The sequence below is a fragment of the Caretta caretta genome, chromosome 2 (assembly GCF_965140235.1).
Source record: "Caretta caretta isolate rCarCar2 chromosome 2, rCarCar1.hap1, whole genome shotgun sequence".
In the NCBI taxonomy this organism is placed as follows: domain Eukaryota; kingdom Metazoa; phylum Chordata; order Testudines; family Cheloniidae; genus Caretta; species Caretta caretta.
The window spans coordinates 36,002,720-36,009,521 of NC_134207.1; positions in this window are offsets into that span (position 1 = coordinate 36,002,720).

Consider the following 6,802-nt stretch of genomic DNA (forward strand, 5'->3'; position numbering starts at 1 on the left):
GTCTCATGCTATCATTATTAACATTTATTATTTGTATTAAAGTAGCACCTGAGGCTCTTGGTCATGAATCAGGGCTCCAGTGTGGTAGGCACTGTACAAACATACAAGAAAGAGATGGTCCCTGCAACAATCTAAGTATGACCAGAGACAACAGGTGGATACAACAAACAGATACAGGTGGCATAAAGAGACAATACTCATCAGCAATGGTAGCCGTAACCAACCCTTACACACACCTTGATTCTTGGTACAAATTAGAGCTGCTCTGGGCTGCTTATGACCCCAAGGGGCTGTGCTGGCAGAAGGGTTAACCAAGACATAAGGATGCCCAGTCACACACACCTTTCTCCCAGACATGCCCTTGCACCAGATCATAACAATGGGAGTTCACCAGGGCCCAGATCTACTGGTTTTAACAGTTTTGTACTGCCAAACCAGCACCAAGCTGACAGAAGTGAGGACTGGAATCTGGCCTGCAGACCACACACGTGATAGAGTGGAAACTGCTTTGTGCTCTGCCGAATGAGAAAGTGCTGGGGAAGAGGAAGGGCAGGTAAGCTGTATGGGTCACATGGTGACGTGATTCAGTTCTACATGGGAGGGAGAAGAAGGAGAAGTGCTACGGTTTTGGCTGATTTTATGTTTTGTATTACCTATGTTCCGTATGTCCCAAAACTTTAGATGGGGGTCTTTTGGTGTGGAGTTTCTTTTAGACTGAAATCTAAATAAATAAATCAACTCACTCTTTGGCCCTATGCTATGGAACACTTTTATCAATGTCCTGGGAGAGAACATAAAGTTTGCAGATAACACAAAAATTGGGGGTGTATTAAATAATGAAGAGGACAGGTCACTGACAGAGTGATCTGGATCACCTGGCAAGCTGGGAAAAAGCAAACAGTATTTATTTACTATGGCTAAATGTAAATGTATACATCTCGGAACAAAGAATGTAGGCATAGGCACTGACTCCATGGGTGCTCTGGGGCTAGAGCACCCACCAGCAGCCCCTCTATCAGCACTTCCCCTTTCCTCTGTGCATCCTGCCCATCAGTGGGCCCTGCCAATCAACACCATCCCCTCCCTCCCGCATCTCCCACCCACTGTGATTAGATGTTTCGCAGCATGCAGGAGGCTCTGGGGGATGGGGGAGAGCAAAGGTGTGGCGTGCTCAGGGGAGGGGATGGAATGGGGCAGGAAGGGGCAGGGTGGACATGGAGCATGGGCAGGAAGAGGTGGGATGGGGGTGGAGCATGGGCAGGGTGAGGGTGGAGCATGGGGTGGGGTGGGCCTTGGGGGAAGGGGTAGAGTGGGGTGGGGCCTGGGGTCGAGCCCCCCCTGGAACATTGGAAAGACAGTGCCTGTGAATGTAGGCCATACTTACAGGATGGAGGACTGAATCCTCGGAAGCAGTGACACTGAAAAAGATATGTTTCAGAGTAACAGCCGTGTTAGTCTGTATTCGCAAAAAGAAAAGGAGTACTTGTGGCACCTTAGAGACTAACCAATTTATTTGAGCATAAGCTTTCGTGAGCTACAGCTCACTTCATCGGATGCATACTGTGGAAAGTGTAGAAGATCTTTTATACACACAAAGCATGAAAAAATACCTCCCCCCACCCCACTCTCGTGCTGGCAATAGCTTATCTAAAGTGATCACTCTCCTTACAATGTGTATGATAATCAAGGTGGGCCATTTCCAGCACAAATCCAGGGTTTAAGAAGAATGTCTGAAGGGGGGGGGGGTTAGGAAAAAACAAGGGGAAATAGGTTACCTTGCATAATGACTTAGCCACTCCCAGTCTCTATTCAAGCCTAAGTTAATTGTATCCAATTTGCAAATGAATTCCAATTCAACAGTTTCTCGCTGGAGTCTGGATTTGAAGTTTTTTTGTTGAAGAATTGCAACTTTCATGTCTGTAATCGTGTGACCAGAGAGATTGAAGTGTTCTCCGACTGGTTTATGAATGTTATAATTCTTGACATCTGATTTGTGTCCAGTTATTCTTTTACGTAGAGACTGTCCAGTTTGACCAATGTACATGGCAGAGGGGCATTGCTGGCACATGATGGCATATATCACATTGGTGGATGTGCAGGTGAACGAGCCTCTGATAGTGTGGCTGATGTTATTAGGCCCTGTGATGGTGTTCCCTGAATAGATATGTGGGCACAGTTGGCAACGGGCTTTGTTGCAAGGATAGGTTCCTGGGTTAGTGGTTCTGTTGTGTGGTACATGGTTGCTGGTAAGTATTTGCTTCAGGTTGGGGGGCTGTCTGTAGGCAAGGACTGGCCTGTCTTCCAGTATTTGTGAGAGTGTTGGGTCATCCTTCAGGATAGGCTGTAGATCCTTAATAATGCGTTGGAGGGGTTTTAGTTGGGGGCTGAAGGTGACGGCTAGTGGCATTCTGTTATTTTCTTTGTTAGGCCTGTCCTGTAGTAGGTGACTTCTGGGAACTCTTCTGGCTCTATCAATCTGTTTCTTCACTTCCACAGGTGGGTATTGTAGTTGTAAGGATGCTTGATAGAGATCTTGTAGGTGTTTGTCTCTGTCTGAGGGGTTGGAGCAAATGCGGTTGTAGAGCTTTGCTGTAACCGCTTCTCCATGCAGCCAGTGTGGGTCAGGCTGGGGGCTTCTCTGTCAGAAGGGAGCGTCACCACGCTACCCCCAGTGGTCATTTTGATGAGCAATAATAAAATGTGTAGCTTGATAGAGATCTTGTAGGTGTTTGTCTCTGTCTGAGGGGTTGGAGCAAATGCGGTAGTACTTTAGAGCTTGTCTGTAGACAATGGATCGTGTGGTGTGTCCTCGATGGAAGCTGGAGGCATGTAGGTAGGTATAGCGGTCAGTAGGTTTCTGGTATAGGGTGGTGTTTATGTAACCATCGCTTATTAGCACAGTAGTGTCTACGAAATGGACTGCTTGTGTGGATTGGTCTAGGCTGAGGTTGATGGTGGGATGGAAATTGTTGAAATCATGGTGGCATTCCTCAAGGGCTTCTTTTCCATGGGTCCAGATGATGAAGATGTCATCAATTTAGCGCAAGTAGAGAAGGGGCATTAGGGGATGAGAGCTGAGGAAGCATTGTTCTAAGTCAGCCGTAAAAATGTTGGCATACTGTGGGGCCAATGCGGGTACCCATAGCAGTGCCGCTGACTTGAAGATATATATTGTTCCCAAATGTGAAATAGTTGTGGGTCACAAAGGTCAGCCACCAGGTTTGCCGTGACATTATCGGGGATACTGTTCCTGACGGCTTGTAGTCCATCTTTGTGTGGAATGTTGGTGTAGAGGGCTTCTACATCCATAGTGGCCAGGATGGTGTTTTCTGGAAGATCACCGATGGATTGTAGTTTCCTCAGGAAGTCAGTGGTGTCTCCAAGATAGCTGGGAGTGCTGGTAGCGTAGGACCTGAGGCGAGAGTCCACATAGCCAGACAATCCTGCTGTTAGGGTGGCAATGCCTGAGATGATGGGGCAACCAGGATTTCCAGGTTTATGGATCTTGAATAGCAAATAGAATACCCCTGGTCAGGGTTCTAGGCATGTGTCTGCACAGATGTGTTCCTGTGCTTTTTCAGGGAGTTTCTTGAGCAGATAGTGTAGTTAATTCTCAGTGGGATCAGAGGTTAATGGCCTGTAGAATGTGGAGTTAGAGAGCTGCCTAGCAGCCTCTTGTTCATATTCCAACTTATTCATGATGACAACAGCACCTCCTTTGTATGGCAACTTCCTCATTCTCTGTATGTGTATATATATATCTTCTTACTATATGTTCCATTCTATGTATTCGGTGAAGTGGGTGGTAGCCCACGAAAGTTTATGCTCTAATAAGTTTGTTAGTCTCTAAGGGGCCACAAGTACTCCTGTTCTTTTTGTGGATACAGACTAACATGGCTGCTACTCTGAATCCTCCCTCAAGATTGCTCTTTCCACTAGAAAACCACTCCCACATCCTTTATATCAAAGTGGAATGACAGGTCACCTGCCTCAGGGAATCAGCAGAACCTACTTATCCCCAGTGTCAATGGTAGGTTTAGAACTCAGGAGTTCCTGGCTTCCACTCCCAAGTTTGGATCACAGCCCTCAAGAAATTGACTTCTCAATTTGTTTGTTACATATGGGCCCATCCTTTATTCACAGTGCATCACAAACCTCCAGTGACCTAAGTGAGAGTTTTGCTCAGGCCCTAGCCCTACAAATAGTGTTTGATATCTGATTGTAGGAGGTCAACAATTTGAAGCAGAATGTGCTTAATCCTGTACCGGGAGAAAATACACATGGAAGGCACTTAATAAATACTAATTATAAAGCAGCAGAAATGAGACACTGTCAAAGGCCTTCTCATAAACCATGTTAGTCACATAATAAACATGAGCAATGATTTACAACAAAACACCTCAGGGCTGATTGACGAAGTAGATACTGAATCATTCAAAATCCTCTTGTGATTTACTTCATTTCATGTACGGTATCACACGTGTATGTGATGTTCTTGTGTTCAATTTGCATAAGCAGCATCCCAAACCAAATTTTAAAAAAGCAGAGCCTGGCACAGATATTCAGCCCTGTTATTTTCAGTAGCTTAATATTCTAAAGGCAAGTTGAAATATGTCCATCCTCCAGGAGTTTGCCCTCATAATGCCTGAGCAGAGACTTTGGGACTTGGCCATGGTGTCTTAAATGCCCTAAATCCTTTGTAATGTGAATAAATTGGGATACAGGCTGTTATTTTGAAAGAGAAAATAGCTCCACCATAGCGGAATGATGAGTTAATCTGAGGTGTTAATTGAATGTATTCCTTGTTCATGACACCAAAAACAAAAAGGTGAGCAGTGATAATTTGTATCCAAACATGAGGAGAAAGTTTAAAAACTGGCAGTGCGAAGGGGACAGAATGCACAGCAGAGCCCTTTATTAACTACTAATTCATGCAGTAGCTGACAAATAGCTTCACATATCTTACATCTCGCTGGGAAATCAACAGAGCTAACCAAATGAGTTCAATTCTTTAAACTTTCAAACATTTAGGTTTGGCACTCTTGGGCAGGGGTGGGCAAACTATGGCCCGGGGGCTGCATCCTGCCCTTCAGATGTTTTAATCTGGCCCTTGAGCTCCAGCTGGGCAGTGAGGTCTGGTGCTTGCCCCGCTCCAGCTGGGGAGCGGGGTTGGGGGCTTACCCTGCTCCATGCATGCCAGGGCTCCGCGTGGCTCTCGGAAGCAGCAGCCTGTCCCCCCCCCCCCGCCACTTATGCCTAGGGGCAGCCAGGAGGCTCTGCACACTGCCCCCACAGCTCCCATTCACTGTCAATCGTGGCCAATGGGAGCTTCAGGGGTGGTGCCTCAGGACGGGGCAGCACGCAGAGACACCTGGCTGTGCTTCCGCGTAGGAGCTGGAGAAGGGACATACTGCTCCTTCCAGGAGCCACTTGAGGTAAACACTGTCTGGAGCCTGCTCCCCTAACCCCCTCTTGTGCCCCAACCCCCTGCCCCAGCCCTGATTCCCCCCCTGCCCTCCAAACCCCTGGGGCCATCTTAATAAGGAAAAATACTAGAGATTTACTTTAAAAAAAATGAAAGCTGAGTGTCTTGTTACAAGCACCAAAGAATAATTCTATTAACAAGGGGCTCATATCAACCCCCCAGAGTCCCTTTGTCAGTATACCATCCTTCTGATAGCCAGTATACACTGATAATTAATGTTCCCTTCAGGACATATTTAAGACTGATGTTTTAATGATTTTATTAGATATGGACTGAGCCACAAAATTCAGATCCACATTTGTAGGTAGAAATATCCATTCCTCTCCCACAGAAAGATTCCAGGTGTTTAGATCTGGGACTATGGTGGTTTGACATGACCTGCCATAGTTACAAAACTTAGGTCTAGATTTGGACTCACCACACAAAGACTCAGGGTTTGCGTTCAGGCCCATCTCTGTGTTAAGCCCAGTTATTGAGTATAGAGTACAATTCAGTCAGCAAATACAGAACTGCTGACATGAAAATGATCTGGTTTGTGATTGCTTCAGGGACCTGGATCTGAGTGTAATTTTTGAACAGCTGGTTGTCTAGCAGGTGAGGATAACATTGAAGCAGCAGGTCACACTAGCTCACCACTGGAAGAGTCTTTACATCCACAGTGTGGCCATGCCCCCCCCCCCCCCCGCTGTTTCAATGGTATCTATGGAACAAGGCAGGCAGCAAGATTAGAAAGCACAGTCCCTAAATTATGCAAAATGTGAGTATAATTAAATATGAGGCAAGAAAATCATCCTTTATATTTGGTGACTCTCTTCATCATTAGATATTTCAACAGAGCATATTCTGCATAACATTACAGTGCAGGTACATGTTAAATTTTCTAAGTAGATCTGTGCAGAACAGAACACAAACTATTGCATACAACCGGCAAAATGCAATATTTGCCTCCATTGTAATGCTGTTTGCATCTGAGTCATTCTATGAGTATAATATAGCAATGTATTTTATAGAAACAGGATTTAGCTAGTAGGCATTGGCCTGCATTGGGGGTGGTACAGAACTGCACATCCCCAGGAGACCCAATGGCTGTCACAGCTCCCTAGCAAGCAGAGAGAGTGTGTTCACTGTACTACCCCTTAGGAGGGTGCAGCATGCATTCCCTTTCATGGCCAACTACCTGTGCTAGCTGATATGGCGGGAGAGTACAGGCTTAGAACTGTTTCCTCCCTGCTGCCTTTGGGGGGCCTAGTGTCCTAGGGATGCTAGCAGAGTGCAGTCTCTACACAAAAGAAAGCACAGAGCTTGTAACTGTGCTTG